The sequence below is a fragment of the Aquarana catesbeiana genome, linkage group LG05 (genome assembly GCF_042186555.1).
Source record: "Aquarana catesbeiana isolate 2022-GZ linkage group LG05, ASM4218655v1, whole genome shotgun sequence".
Lineage (NCBI taxonomy): Eukaryota > Metazoa > Chordata > Amphibia > Anura > Ranidae > Aquarana > Aquarana catesbeiana.
In genome coordinates this window covers 625,466,945-625,482,858 of record NC_133328.1, presented here as the reverse complement: position 1 = coordinate 625,482,858, position 15,914 = coordinate 625,466,945, and the positions used below count along the sequence as shown (strand labels likewise).

At 40.6% G+C, this 15,914-nt stretch overlaps 1 protein-coding gene across 1 annotated transcript in view; it reads left to right on the top strand.

Annotated features, from left to right (window-relative positions):
- Positions 1-13,060: 13,060 nt before the first annotated feature.
- FAM135B (family with sequence similarity 135 member B) overlaps positions 13,061-15,914 on the top strand; it is a 257,650-nt gene continuing 254,796 nt past the window's right edge. The window contains exon 1 of the mRNA XM_073632289.1: positions 13,061-13,852. The gene's annotated coding sequence lies outside the window, so the exon portion shown is untranslated. The remainder of the gene's footprint in view (positions 13,853-15,914) is intronic.

The window sequence follows — 15,914 nt, the reverse complement described above, 5'->3', positions numbered from 1 at the left end:
TCCTATTCTTTCTGAGATCTTAGACATTACACAGCGGAGCCAAGTGTACCCAAATGTAGCCACGTTATATCTAGCAACTAGGAGACCAAGTTAGGAAGGCTCATCTAAGGGTCTCACCTTCAGTATTTGAAGCCCTGTGGAAGCCGGGGCACCTCTGGAAATCTCTAGGTATACTAGTACATGGGAAATCTTGCAGAATTTAAGGATGGAATCCTCTGCTCCCAGGCTCCCAGCTGTAAAGATTAAGATATCTGCAAGTAAGCCAAGATAAGGGATTAAGCGGTAGTCAAGTCTTGGTCAGGTCCTCACCTCGTGACCACTGCACATCTTGGGGAAACCAATTCCGAAAGACCAGTACAGTTCTTTCTTTCCCCTTTAGAACTTGCAGTGCAACTAGTGTTGGGAAGGTTGCCCCACTCTTCCATTCTTCTGAACAAGACTTCCTCAATAGGTTCAGTGACACTAAAGCAGTATTTCTTAAAGGGGTTGTAAAGGTAAAAATTTTTTCACCTTAATGCATTCTATGCATTAAGGTGAAAAAACTTTTGACAGTACCGCCGCCCCCAGGCCCCCCGTTTTACTTACCTGACGCCTCGAATCTTCGCTCCTCGTCCTCGTCAGCTTCATTGCAGCTCAGCCTGGTCGCTGATTGGCTGCAGTGGATGGATTGAAAGCAGCGCAGCCATTGGCTCGCGCTGCTGTCAATCACATCCGATGACGCGGCGCGCCGGGGGGCGGGGCCGAGTGATACAGCGAGCGGCTATAGCCGCCGGCTGTATCACGGGAGCGCGCCCGCAAGCACTCACCACCATGTGAGGGAGCTCGCATGAAGGTGGTAAATGCTTGCGGGGAGGAGCTGAAACAGCCGCCGAGGGACCCCAGAAGACCAGGTTCGGGGCCACTCTGTGCAGAACGAGCTGCACAGTGAAGGTAAGTATAACATGTTTGTTATTTTAAAAAAAAAAAAAAAATAACTTTACAACCCCTTTAAGCCTATCACGTCTGGGAGAAGGCGTTCAGATATCCAAGTGGTAAACTACCTTTTTGCTACCATAATCAAACAAAATAGCTCTGGTTTCTCCTTCTCCAGCAAAAGACAAAGGTCTGCATCCTTGCTTCTGGGTCAAGACATCACCCTTCCAGCATGTCCAAACTGAAACGTTTGCGTCACCACAAGCTGGGGTAATTGAATCTATGTGGACGAAATACATGGAAGTGGCCCTCTCTAGAAGGTCAGACAGTGGCCTCTTCAGGCCTGACAGTATCAGAAGAATACTTTTCACTGTCCATTAGAACAATGGCATTTTCTCGGGTCAAAGTAGCCTTAGGGGCTTATGGAACAAAGATTATTTCATTAATCTAGTATGGAGCTCACTTTACCAGGCGGGTGGCATACTCATGGGCAAAAATTCAGAGGTCCAGAATTTTACAGGATACCAACCAGGTTCATATACTACAAACCCTTTTTTTTTGCCTTTTGCAAAGTTAATCAATCAGCATTGAAAGCAGGGGAATTTACTTCAGTTCTAAATGAATCCAATGATATGTTGGTTAAAACACTTCTTCAGCATGGCCCTCCCTTGTGGTTTTATAGGCGTGCTACATCCCATACGTGTATGCTGTCATGCTTGTGTCTGAAAATTTTTTACTTACCTGACGGTAATTTTCCTTTCCTAATGCATAAGCATGACAGCATACAGGTCCCTCCCTTGTGCGTTTTGCATTTGAGTATAATTACGAGAATGCTGCCTAGGGGTAGGCGACTTATTTAAATATAGTATAACCAGTCCTGATTGGGTGAGGAGCAGAGCCTAACCAATACGTGTATGCTTTCATGCTTATGCATCAGGAAAGGAAAATTACCATCAGGCAAGTATAACATTTTCCGATACTTTCTGGTTCTTGGATTTAGATGCATGTTAAATAATTTGCTTTCATTATATTAACTCTTGTTACATTTTTATAATGTATGGTACATACCACACTGTGACCAGTAGAAGGAACGCAGAAATACAGATGGACTCTCAATCTCCAGTCGGTGTTGGAACTTTATCATTGCTTGGAGTAGCCGGGCCTGAACCTGGCTCTGTCCAAAGTTTTCCTCCCTCAGGACAATATCCATATCCTCCACTCCCATGTTTGGACTCTGTTGTCCACTAACCGATCAACCCTCCGCTTTTGCATTATAGTTCTGAACTTAATGGTGGCATTTTTTGAGCCAATGCCATTTGGCCAATTCCACTCCAGACCATTGCACTCAACATTCTGGTTGCATGGAACAAGACGGCTCAGTTTCTGGACCGTCATATCTACCAGGCCCACAAAACCAGGCTTGCTCTGGAATGGTGGGTGACAAGTCCAACATTGGAGTCAGGGAAATCCTTCATCCCACTGGTCTGGAATGTTCTCATGACGGATGCTAAAATATCATGCTGCGGAGGAGTTCTAGACACCCTTTCAGTACATGGGACTTGGTCGCCAGAGAAAGATCTTCTCTCTATCAATATCCTAGAATTTAGAGTGATTTAGTTGTCCGTGCAAAGCTGAACCTTTTGAATGAAAGGACATCCCACCCAGATTCAGTTAGACAATGCCACAGCAGTGGTATACATCAGCCATCAAGGAGGAACCAGAAGTCTGTCAGCTCAAAGAGGAGCAAGTTAGATTATGACTTGGTAAAACTTCACATTCTGTCCCTGTCCACTGTACACCCATGTACAATCCTGGTGTGAACAAGTAGCAGGTGAATGTTCTTAGTCTTCAATGTCTGGAGTCCACCTTCGCAGTGGACGCTCTGGTGACTCCATGGAATCAATCTGATCTTTGCCTTCCCTCCTCTGGAGCCCCTTCCTTGTCTGCTTTGCATGATCAAACTGGATTTTGGTGATTCTTTTTGCACTGAACTGACTTGGGAGGACGTGGTTCTTGGACTTTGTCCCACCCTTGGCAGACTGACTGTTCATGGAACCTCCAAGTTTGTCCGGATGTTCTGTCCCAAAGACCTTACTACCCTGCCTCTCAGCTGTTGGCTTTTGAAGCCCAGGTCCTGAGGGACAGGGGATGGTTAGATTTGTTTATCCCTATGCTCTTGAAAGCTAGGAAAGCAGCTTTGCATAAAGTCTACCATTGCAACTGGAAAACATATATTTCTCTTGATGCAAAACACAGAAATTTCATACCTGAAAGTGTATAATGAATCCTGTGTTTTTTCTAGTCTAGACTGGATAACCCTTAGGTCTTGAATGCCATCAAGAGTCAAATCTCAGCCTTGGTGATTCCTTTTCCGAGACTGTTTACCTCTACTCATTAGTGAAGGCCTTTGTGCAATTTATTGCTCACATTGTTCCTTCTGTGTGTTCTCCATATCAGCTAAATCTTTTTCTGTGGGTTCTTCAAACACCATCTTTTGAACCTATTAAAGCGGGGTTCCACCCAAATTTTGAACAATATCTGTATGTATTCTCTTCCTTGCCTAGATGTTGACATGCCGTTTAAAAAAATTTAAATCGTCGTAATTACCTTTTATTTTTCTATTCTTCTTTGCACTTCCTGGTTCTCCTCCCGTGGGAGTAGGCGTGTTTCTAGCCTCTCCCAGACTCCTGGGAGCTAGTCTCAGGCTTCCCAGGATGCCACTGAGCATGTGCGGGAACGAGCGGTGAATGCTGGGAGCACAGCATTCACCACATCCAGGAAATAAATGCTTGTGGGCTTCAAATGCCCACAATGAAGATGGAAACCGCCTGCAGTGAATAATATAAGTTATTCTTTCCGACGAAATCTGACACAGGCGGGACATATTACACACAATATGTGAGTATGTAATGCTGAGAAGAAAAGTTTGTGAATGAACTCAAAAAAAAAAAAACGATAGATAGGTGGACCCCCGCTTTAAGTATACTCCTCTGTCTACCTGTGCTTGCAAGCATAGGCGTGCGCACAGGGTGTGGGACAATGGGAACGCTGCGACTATGCGAGTGGGACTGTTTTTTATTTGGCTGTATAACTCCTGTGGGTGCAGACACTGAACGCGGAGTGAGCAGGCAAGCGGATGCATTTTCCGATGCTACTTCTATAGTTCCGGCTACTGCATCCCTGACAGCTGAATATCACTCTGCCGCCCGCTGTCAGGGATGCTATAGCCACAACTATAAAGGTAGCATCGGGGCTGGATTAACCCCACTGTTTTTAAACAAGACCTGCCCGCTGCCACCGTGGGGCTTCCAGTCCACCACTGCCCTTTGTCCAAGAAAAGTATTTGCCAGGACCGTCCCAGGCAGAGGAAGAGGAGGTAGCTTTTTCCTCCCTGCTTCGCCTCCGAGTGCCCCGCCTCCCAGCTTCTGCGCTGCAGTGCCAACAACGCAACAACCTGAGGTGAGGAGGATGCCCCGGGACTCAGGAAATGTCACTGGTAAGGGGGGAGTTGGGGGCACAGACTTTAGCAGTGTGTGTATGTGCTCTGCAGCAGGCAGGGAGAGAGGGGGGTGTAGTGCTTTTCATCTATCCTCTGAATTCTTTCATTTGTTGTATTAAATAGCTAGTAAGAAGTATGTATCACTGTTCACATGTACAGGGATGTTCTTTTCATCACATGAATATAAGCCAACATGCTCTTTGGTTCCCAGTCACTATGCAATGTTCTGTACCTGAAGTCCAGGATATGTCATGGGTAACCTACCCATAGTACAGACGTGTTAACTTAATGGCATCCTATTGTAGTAATAGCTTTACAAGGGCCTAATTAGAGGGTATAAGTACATATCCTATGTAAATATCATCACATCTCTTGCAGGGAATAAATATTGACCCCCCTGTCTCGAGGATTAGTAAGTCATTCTCTGGTAAATGTGGCTGCTAATTGCACATTCATACTTTCTTGGGTTGAATCACTCAGTCGGCAGATGCTGCCAAGCACAACTGTACATTAAATAGGATTTGAATATATACCTGACCTTATATATTTATTTAAATAAATAAATATATATATATATATATATATATATATATATATATATATATATATATATATATATATATATATATATATATATATGTATATATATATATATTGTGTAAAAATAAATATACAGTATATATATTACATATACAATTAAATCTATATGAATCCTGGCTAGTCAACAAAAAAAGTATGTAATTATATATATATATATATATATATATATATATATACACTCACTTTTTTGCTGACAAGCCAGGGTTCATATAGTTGTAACTGTATATGTAATATATATATATATATATATATATATATATTTTTTTTTTTTTTTTTTTTTTTACACTATATTTATTTACAGACGCACGTGTGTTTGAGCTTTGGTTTGAGGTGCACACCCTAATGCAATAAGCTGCGCACGCCTATGCTTGCCTCTAGGTTGTCTCTCTCGCTACCATCTCTTTTGTGAGGAGAGCTTCTGAATTGGTGGCCTTATTCTGCAGGGTCTTTTAAGGCCCAAAGTCTTGTTTCTTTCCTTTTTTTTTTCTCTTTTCTCACTGTTGTATGGATGTGGTAAGTGCTGTCTGACTTTATCTTTCAGCTACAGCTTCCTTATGCCAGTCTGACTCTGTCATTTCTGAAGCATCCTCTATGGGGCAACCTGCTTCCCATTCAACCATTACTAGGTGGATTTGTTAACTTATCATTGAAGACTATTCTCTCACAGACGAGGTTGCTCCTTTTCCATTTAGGGTATATTCCACTTGGTTGGTAGGCCTCTTGAGCTTTTTAGCATCAGTCTGTTTTAAAGATGTGTAAGGCTGCCACCCAGTCTTCTACCGAGGCGTTTAAGTTTTACAAGGTGGATGTCCAGGCCTCAGCTGATACCTGCATTGGTTCTTCAGTCGGCTCTGTAATATACCCCCTCTGATAACCTGTTTATTTTGGGCCTGTTAACCTTGGTTTGATTCTTATGGGCCTGTTAGTCTTAATTTGTTTTTTTGGAGCTGTTAGTCTTTGTTTGGTTTTCATGAATCTGTTAAGCTTTTCTTTGTATTTTGGTATTTTGAGCCCATTTGCCTACCTTTTGGTTCCTATGTGGCCGTTAGCCTTCATTTGGTTTTTATGGGCCTGTTAGCCTTCATTTGGTTTTTATGGGCCTGTTAGCCTTTGTTTGGTTTTTATGGACCTGTTAGCCTTTGGTTTTTATGGACCTGTTAGCCTTGGTTTTGGTTTTTATGGACCTGTTAGCTTTCATTTGTTTTTAATGGACCTGTTAGCCTTTGTTTGGTTTTTATGGAGCTGTTAGCCTTGGTTTTGGTTTTTATGGACATGTTAGCCTGTATTTTGGTATTTTGAGCCCATTTGCCTACCTTTTGGTTCCTATGTGCCCGTTAGCCTTCATTTGTTTTTTATGGGCCTGTTAACCTTCGTTTGGTTTTTATGGACCTGTTAGCCTTTGTTTGGTTTTTATGGACCTGTTAGCCTTGGTTTTGGTTTTTATGGACCTGTTAGCCTTCATTTGGTTTTTATAGACCTGTTAGCCTTTGTTTGGTTTTTATGGAGCTATTAGCCTTGGTTTTGGTTTTTATGGACCTGTTAGCCTGTATTTTGGTATTTTGAGCCCATTTGCCTACCTTTTGGTTCCTATGTGCCCATTAGCCTTCATTTGGTTTTTATGGGCCTGTTAGCCTTCGTTTGGTTTTTATGGGCCTGTTAGCCTTCGTTTGGTTTTTATGCACCTGTTAGCCTTTGTTTGGTTTTTATGGGCCTGTTAGCCTTTGTTTGGTTTTTATGGGCCTGTTAGCCTTTGTTTGATTTTTTATGGACCTGTTAGCCTTGGTTTGGGTTTTTATGGACCTGTTAGCCTTCATTTGGTTTTTATGGACCTGTTAGCCTTTGTTTGGTTTTTATGGAGCTGTTAGCCTTGGTTTTGGTTTTTATGGACCTGTTAGCCTTTATTTGATATTTATGGACCTGTTAGCCTTTGTTTGGTTTTTATGGGCCTGTTAGCCTTCGTTTGGTTTTTATGCACCTGTTAGCCTTTGTTTGGTTTTTATGGAGCTGTTAGCCTTGGTTTTGGTTTTTATGGACCTGTTAGCCTTTATTTGATATTTATGGACCTGTTAGCCTTAGTTTGGTTTTATAGGCCCGTTAACCTTGATTTGGTTTTTATGGACCTGTTGGCCTTCATTTGTTTTCTTATGGTCTTGCTAGCCTTTGTTTGGTTTTCACAAGTCCGTTAGCCTTTGTTAGTTTTTATGGTTCTGTTAGCCTCGGTTTGGTTTTTATAGACCTGTTAGCCTCAGTTGGGCTGCTTCTGGATAACCCTATGTACCTGACTACTCCTGTACTGTATGATCAATAAGATTAGATTTTTGGCTTACCATAAAACCCTTTTAATTGGAGTACATTATGAGACACAGACCCCTCCCCTCCAATTCCTATGATCCACTCCTGTTACTCCTTGCTACTAAACTGAAGCATGCTGGGAGTAGGAGGGGTTAAACTTAGCTGTCCTTGTTTTCTAGTGTCCAGTCTCCTGAAGACAACTACATAACCTTATGTATGACTTCTCATCTGTATTAGAAGCTGCGGCAAGTCAGATAGAGCCCACCTCATTTTCTGGCTGGAGGACATCCAGCAACATCCAACATTCCCTTCCCAGCCCGACTGTCCCACTCATTTCATTCATAGGATTGCAGTTCTTACAATCATGGAGGCTCTTAATCACATGTGGGTGTTACCTAGGGTGGTCAGTGTGCAAATACAGCCTGCCTAGGAGCACCTACTCCTCCAGACTGACATCCACCCATCATTTGATATTTGCATAACTCCTCCCAAGAGCCAGCCCACTGCCGAGGGCTCCTGAGTTAAGTACTGATCCAGGGAGCTGTGATGCAGGCCCCTCCCACCAGCCACAGTCTGCCTGCATTTCATAGAGAAACACAGAGGCAGAGATGACATCGGTGGATGTAGAATACAATATGTAATAAAAATGGAAAGCTTTTACTTAGAATTTTCTTGGGGCGGGGTGTATCCTAGCCCAGGGGTGTATTTACTGTGTTTCCCTGAAAATAAGCAGGGGTCTTATATTAATTTTGCCAACAAAAGACATAGTAGGGCTTATTTTCGGGATAGGTCTTACCATGTAATGTGTTGTCTTCTCTCCCCTTCTCTCTCCCTGCCTGACAGGAATTCCCAGTGTGAACTGAGTTAAAATGCTTGTAAAATCCTATAATCCACTCTATTACAGTATTATATAATGTACAATGTGTGTGTTTCTGTAATATAATTGTGCCAAATACCTTCATTATAGCGCTGCTCTGCGCTTCTGTGATCCGCCGGAGCTCTCTTCCCCACAATTATATTACAGAAACACATACATAGTACATTATATACTACTGGGTGTGGAGTGGGTTATAGGATTTTACAAGCATTTTAAACTAGGGCTTATTTTCAGGGTAAGACTTATATTGCAGCCCTCCTGGAAAATAACACTAGGTCTTATTTTCTGGGAAACACGGTACCATGAGGCAAAGAAGGCGTTTGCCTTGGTTGGCATTTTTCTGGGCGGCCGATAGCGGAAACCTTCTGGTTTAGTATAGGGGGATGGGGGAGCCTCTCTCTCTCTTTCTCTCTTTTTTTTCTCTTTTCTCTCTTTTTCTCTCTTTTTTCTCCTTTTCTCTCTTTTTCTCTATTTTCTCTCTTTTTTCTCTTTTTCTCTCTTTTTTCTCTCTTTTTCTCTCTTTTTCTATTTTTTCTCTCTTTTTCTATTTTTTCTCTCTTTTTCTCTTTTTCTCTCTCTCTTTTCTCTCTCTTTTTCTCTCATTTTCTCTCTTTTTCTCTCTCTTTTTCTCCCTCTCTTTTTCTCTCTTTTTCTCTTTTCTCTATTTTTTCTCTCTTTTTCTCTCTTTTTCTATTTTCTCTCCTTTTTTCTCTCTTTTTCTCTCTCTCTTTTTCTCTTTTTTCTCTTTCTCTCTCTTTTTCCATTTTCTCTCTCTTTTTCTCTCTCTCTTTCTCTTTTTTTCTCTTTATCTTTCCTTTTCTCTTTTCTCTCTCCTTTTCTCTTTTTTCTCTCTTTTTCTCTCTCTCTTTTTCTCGTCTTTTCTCTTTTTCTCTCTCTCTTTTTCTCTCATTTTCTCTTTTTTCTCTCTTTTTCTCCCTCTCTTTTTCTTTCTTTTTCTCTTTTCTCTATTTTTTCTCTCTTTTTCTCTCTTTTTCTATTTTCTCTCTCTCTTTTTCTCTTTTTTCTCTCTTTCTCTCTCTTTTTCCATTTTCTCTCTCTTTTTCTCTCTCTCTTTCTCTTTTTTTCTCTTTATCTTTCCTTTTCTCTTTTCTCTCTCCTTTTCTCTTTTTTCTCTCTTTTTCTCTCTCTCTTTTTCTCGTCTTTTCTCTTTTTCTATCTCTCTTTTTCTCTCATTTTCTCTTTTTTTCTCTCTTTTTCTCTCTCTCTCTTTTTCTCTTTTTTCTCTCTTTTTCTCTCATTTTCTCTCTCTTTTTCTCTCCCTTTCTCTCTCTTTTTCTCTCCCTTTCTCTCTCTTTTTCTCTCTTTTTCTCTATTTTTCTCTCTCTTTTTTTTTTTTTTGTCCCCTTTCTGAAGAAGGGGTGGGTGGGCGCCCAATTTTAGTGTTGCCTAGGGTAGCACAAAACCAAAATACACCACTGCCCTACCCTAAAAGTAGAACTCCAGCATTCAGGTATTAGATAAAGTGAGGGAGGGTGAGAAGCTGAACCAGATTTTCATTGATTCCCTTTTTGGAAGAATTTCCTCATTTCCTGTTGTGTTATCGGACCCTTAGGTTTCCTTATGAGTGCCACAGGCACAGGAAGTGAGGGGAAATCTCTCTAATGGGGACATACAGCAATAGATAACAGAGATTCAAACCTTTTTATACTCTATCTACAATCAAATATGACGGAGTTCCTCTTTAATGCCCCATGCACACCTGTACCATGTGCTTCTGCGCTTTTTTCTTTTTTTTTACGCTCTCTTTTTTCTTCTTTTGTGCGTTTGTCACATGACAGCTTAGGGCAGCCCGTCCACTTAGAATGGGTTATCCTGTGTGCGACAAAGTCTCTCCTGCACCTTATTTTGGCAGCGAGCTTCGCATGTCTTTGTAATGTGCCTTTTGGTGCATTCTCTCGCCTGCTGTGTCATGCAAAAAAACTTTGTCTGCCAGTCAGATTTGGGGTGTCATTGGGAAGTTATGGCATTGCAAGAGCGATTGTTTTGGTGTGTTTTTTTGGGGAACGCTCCTAAAGCAAATCTGTCACAAGATCGCAGTGTTGCAGTGCAGACTGAATCCATATAGAAGGGTTACCGAGTAGTCAGCAGTGGAAAATCAGCAATTCTGATTCTGTAGAGGCCCATAGAGGTGCTATAGGAATCGTAGGTACAGTACTTAGAACTCCTGTATTTGTATTTTATTGCTGCCTGTACTTTTTGTCCAGGTGCAACAGCTCCCTCCCCCCCATTTCTTGTACAGGTGTCACAGGGACAGGAAGTGAGCAAACATCTCCCCTATGGGGTCACAGACAGAAAACACATTTATAGCAGAACAGTGATGGATTGGAACTTTTAACAATGTGTGTGTGTTGTCTGTACCTTTTAATCCAGGGAAAAGCACCCCCTCTAATTCCTTGTATGGGTGTCACTAAAACAGGAAGTGAGCAAAAATATCCCCAATGGGGACACAGACAGAAAACACATTTTTAGCTGAACAGTGAGAGATTGGAACGTCAAACTATTTTTTTTTTCTTTTTTTTGTAGTCTGTATCTTTTGATTAGGGAAACCCCCCTTCAATTGCATGGGTGCCACAAAGACAGGAAGTGAGCAAAAATTTTATCAGAGCAGCGTTAGAACTTCAATCAGTGCTTCTGTTGCTGTGTGTGACTTCCGGTCGCAGTGACAACCCTACCCTCAGTTTTCCTATATGGGTGTCACAGGAACAGGAAGTGAGCATAAATCTCCCCAATGGGGTCAGAAGCAAAAAAAAAAAAAAATGAGCATATTATTAAATGGTTAGAACTTCTGATAATGTTTCTATTGCTGTCTCTATTATATATATATATTTTTTTTCTGGTGACAACTGCAGCTCCCGATTTCTTGTATGGGTGTCACAGAGACAGGAAGTGAGAATTAATCCCCCTAATGGGATCACAGACCAAAATTAACTTTAAGGAGAGTGGTGAATAGTTAGAACTTCTGTGTTTTTTATTTTAATATTTTTTTTTAATACTGTCTGGTGACAAACGCTCCCTTCCCCCATTTCCCTTACAGGTGTCACAGGGACAGTAATTAGCGAAAATCTCCGCAAGGGGGTCACAGACAAAAGCACATTTTTAGGATTAGAAATTCAGGCAATGTTTCAGTGTTCAGCTGTGTGTACGTTTCTGTCCCAGGGACAGCACCCCCCCCTACCTTATTTTGTATGGGTGTCACAGGGCCAGGAAGTGAGAGAAAATCTCCCTAATGGGGGCACAGACAGCATTACCTGGCAGAAATTTTAACTCTTCTTTCTCTATCCAAAACAAACAAACTTTTCTGTCCCAGGGACAGCACCCCCCCCCCTTCCTTATTTTGTATGGGTGTCACAGGGCCAGGAAGTGAGGGAAAATCTCCCTAGTGGGGACACAGACAGCATTACCTGGCAGAAATATTAACTCTTCTTTCTCTATCCAAAACAAACAGAAAAAAATAAAGGGCTGGACGCATTATGTTAGCCAATCAGCGAACTGCTGCGTACCCATCCTATAGAAAATTATTGAAACGGTCTGCCTACAGCGCCAATTTATCATCGAATTATAATATTAAAGCACAACTCCAGCCAAAACCTTGTATTCAATTCTGTATAGAGTGGTGACGGGTAAGAGCCCCTGTCATAATTTTATTGCTGCCTGTCTCCCTACTGGGATTGACACTTCCTGCCAGTTGTCACAGTTGAGCAGGAAGCGAGCAAAAATGTATCCAATGGGGTCACAGACAACAACTCCTTTTTATAGTAAGGCAGTGAAGAATTAGAACTTCAGACAATGCTTATATTGATGTTCATACTCTTCTGTCCCAGTGACAACCCCATCGCCTCATTTCTTGTATGGATGGGTGTCACGGAAACAGGAAGTGAGGAATAATTTCCCTAATGGGGTCACAGACAACAACTCCTTTTTTTAATAGAGGGATGAAAACTTAGAACTTCTGTATTTGTTTTTGTTGCTGTCTGTACCTCTGACAAATGCACCGGCCCCTCTTGTATACCTCCCAACTTTTTGAGATGGGAACGAGGGACACCTACTATTAAAAGTATGTAGGTATAGGACACGCCCCTGTCACGCCCTTAGGACACACCCCCTGTCACATCCCCTTAAAGGAGATTTATACAAAAAAGAAAAAATGATTAGATAAACCCACAAAGTATATATTTTTTCTTTTTTTACCACTATTATTCCGTGATATTGGCTTTTAAAATTTACAAATGCAGCCATTTAGAACTTTTAGCACTGGGAAACACTTTTTGAAAGATAAATAGAGCATTTTATATACATCTATATAGATCAGACCAAAATGGGCGAAAAATGAGGAGGAAAGGGGGACAGAGGGACTTTGTTCTGAATCAGGGACAATCCCTCGAAATCAGGGGCAGTTGGGAGCTATGTTCCTTTACTGGTATCAGAGGGACAGGAAGTAAGCTAAAATCTCCACAATGGGGGTCACACAGAAGGAAACACATTTTTTTAGTAGAGTGATGAAGGGTAAGAACTTCTGGCAATGTTCCAGTTGCTGTCCCAGTGACAATCCAAGCCTTCCTTATTCTGCATGGGTGTCACAGGGACAGGAAGTGAGAGAAAATCTCCCTAATGGGGACACAGACAGATTTATCAATTTGGCAGAAATGTTAATTCTTCTTTCTTTATCCAAAACTTAAAAAAAAAATAAAAAATACAGAGCTGGACTCGAACGGATGCGTAATTTTAGAGAATTAGCGAACTGCTGCGTATCCAATCGTTCTTGTTTTCTGGGGAAGGCACATTTGTGTAACATTCGGGCTGACATCTATATTGAAGGGGTCAGTGGAAATGCGATGTTTGCGCAGGTCTTTAATTGGCGATAACTCTCGCCTCCAGCCGCCGACGTCTCCTGGGCTCCCTTCTTTTTTTTTTTTTTTCCCTTCCTGATCAAACACAGCCCGGGCTCTGGAAACAAAAGATTATTATCTCGTCATCTCCGACAGATTTCTGTCCGGCGCTGGAGAGAGAGAGAGAGAGAGAGAGAGAGAGAGAGAGAGAGAGAGAGAGAAAAATGCGAGCACGTTAGACAGCTCGACTGACGTCATCCTCTCCCATTAATTACACTCCACAGCAAACACGGCGCTGAACCGTACGGCGAATTGATCCGCCGCTCCTTCTCAGTCACGGTGACCTTTGGGTGCAATGCAGGTTTTTTTTTTTTTAATGTGCAGCACTGAAAAGGATTAAAACCGATCCTCCGATAGCTTGCATCCTTTTTTTTTTTTTTTAACCCTTTAGGCACTGCGGAGGGTCAGGATGGTGCACGGCGCGGGGGCTCCCCTGCCAGCCCCTCCGTAGAGAGAGAGAGAGAGAGAGAGAGGCAGATGCCTGTGTGCCAGCAGGAGCCGCATTGTGGAGCCGGTCCGGGCAGCTGTTGCACAAGAGCTCGGAGTTCAATAACCATGGCAACAGAGGAGGCAGCCTCTTCCTTCCACATCGCTCTCGCTTTCCCCCAGTGCAACAAGGCAGCCTTCGTCTCCGAGAGCAGCCGCGTCCGTCAGTGAAAGGACTACGCTTCTGACCCTATGTGGGGGCTAAGTGGACCCCGGTGCTTTCAAGGACGTGGACCGCAGGAGTAAAAGAGGGGGGGGGGGAGAGGGCGACTACAGCAGGTAAGACCTGCAAATTACTCCCCCCCCCCCTTTTCCTCCTCTTCATTCCATGCATAGGATCTAATGAGTGCTCTATGATGATAGAAAATGTAATACGATGTAACAATGTCGTCTGATATAATATGTAGCGATGTAATCTAATATCAAATGCAACAATATGTACCAATGTGTTCTAATATAAAAAGTGATACTATGTATCAATGTCCTCTAGTATAAAAAGTGATACTATGTATCAATGTCATCTAATATAATATGTAGCAATATGTATCAATGTCCTCTAATATAAAAAGTAATACTATTTATCAATGCCATCTAATATAAAAAGTGATACTATGTATCAATGTCCTCTAGTACAAAAAGTGATACTATGTATCAATGTCCTCTAGTACAAAAAGTGATACTATGTATCAATGTCTTCTAATATAATATGTAGCAATATGTATCAATGTCCTCTAATATAAAAAGTGATACTATGTATCAATGTCCTCTAATATAAAAAGTGATACTATGTATCAATGTCCTCTAATATAAAAAGTGATACTATGTATCAATGTCATCTAATATAAAAAGTGATACTATGTATCAATGTCATCTAATATAAAAAGCGATACTATGTATCAATGTCCTCTAATATAAAAAGTGATTCTATGTAATAAAGCCATCTAATATATAAACAAATACTATGTATCAATGTCATCTAATATAATATGTAGCAATGTGTTCTACTATAAAAAAGTGATACTATGTATCAAAGTCATCTAATATACAAAGTGATACTATGTAATAAAGCCATCTAATATAAAAAGTGATACTATGTAATAAAGCCATCTAATATAAAAATGAATACTATGTATCAATACCATCTAATATAATATGTACCTGGGGGGGGGGGGGGGTTTACTAAAAGTGAAGAGTGCAAAATCTGGTGCAGCTGAGCATGGTAGCCAATCAGCTTCTAACTTCAGCTTGTTCAGTTAAGCTTTGATAATAAAGCCTGGAAGCTGATTGGTTTCTATACAGAGCTGCACCAGATTTTGCACTCTCCAGTTTTAGTAAATCGCCCCCAATGTGTTCTAATATAAAAAATGATGCTATATAATAAACCCATCTAATATAAAAAATAATACTATGTATCAATGTCATCTAATATAATATGTACCGATGTCATATAATATAAAAAGTGATACTATACAATAATACCATCTAATATAAAAAGTAATACTATGTATCAATGTCATCTAATATAAAAAGTATTCATATGTAACAATGTCATCTGATTTTAAAAAAAAGTAACAATTTGTAACAATTTCAGCTGATATAAAATGCAACATTACGTGACAATACTGTCATCTAATATAAAATGTAATGACATGTAACAATATCATCTAAAACAAAACAAGCCAAAAAAAAGCAACAATGTGTAAAAATGTCAGCTGATATGAAATGTAGGTAACAACGTCATTTAATAGAAAATGCAACAATATGTACCAATCATCTTTAACCCCCCCCCCCCCCCCAAAAAAAAGTAACAATTATATAACAATGTCAGCTGATAAAAAAATATATGTAACAATGTCATATGATATAAATGTAACAATCTAATAAATTCAGCTGCAATAAAATATAATATGTAACTATGGCCTCTAATTTAAAATGTAATAATATATAACAATATTATCCAATATTAAATTTGTAATACTAATGTAACATTGTCACCTGGTATAAAATGTATTACCATGTAACAAAGACATCTGATATAAAAAATGCTTTATAATTGGACAGGCACGGTTCTTTGTCACCAATTAGCACATATTTTTCATCTTTCATCCTTGCTTTTTTCTATTAGATGGCAAGCTCTTGAGTAAGACATTGTCATCGGCTATAAAATGCAATACTATGTAACAATGTCATCTGATAAAAAATGTAGCAAAGTCATCTGATATAAAATATGGTTTATAATTAGACATGGATGGTCCCTTGTCACAAATTACCACTTATCTTCCATCCCCAACTTTTTCTATTAGATTGCAAGCTCTTGAGGAGAACATTGTCACCTGATACT